Genomic DNA, 670 nt, shown 5'->3' on the forward strand with positions numbered 1-670 from the left:
TTCTAGATCAGATTACTTCAATCAATCTAACAATCCTAAAACCTCAAATCAACAAACAATTCAATCAATTGAAATCGAATTCAGTCCTTTAGGGTTTAGGGTTTCGATTCCTAAATTAGGGTTTCTCAAAATCAAATCCGGAACAATCAATTTAAATTCTAAGGAATCGATTTCTATATTTCTAGTTAAGAGATTGCCGATTTTAATCTTGTAGGTTTTAGGGTTTTGATCAAGATCAAAGTTTCCATAATTATGGATTAGGGTTTCTGATCAATCTAGGTTCTCAGATTTAAGTTATACCTTTGCTTTGTAGGGGTTTAGAACCGGACCACCTTTAGAGAGAGAGAGAACCGATCGGGTCGCGGATGGGACAATCGCGGGCTGGAGGCGTCTCGGCTGCGAGCTGCGCGGAGTCGGGTCGTCTCGGGTGCGATCACGTCTTGGGTGTGGATCGCGAGCTGGACGGTTCTTCTGGTGTGGATGCGAGCTGGACGGGTTCTTCTGAGCTGAGAACGTGATCTGAGAACGTCTAGGATTCAAGAGGGATTTTCTGAGTTCTTGGATGAACTAAGAACGTGATTAGGGTTTTAGGTGTGGTCGCCGGTTTTGGCTTTTAGGGTTGAGAGGTTTCGATTTTGTCTCAGGGATCTAGAGACGATCGTGCTGATAA

This window comes from Brassica oleracea, chromosome C7 (genome assembly GCF_000695525.1).
Source record: "Brassica oleracea var. oleracea cultivar TO1000 chromosome C7, BOL, whole genome shotgun sequence".
NCBI lineage: Eukaryota > Viridiplantae > Streptophyta > Magnoliopsida > Brassicales > Brassicaceae > Brassica > Brassica oleracea.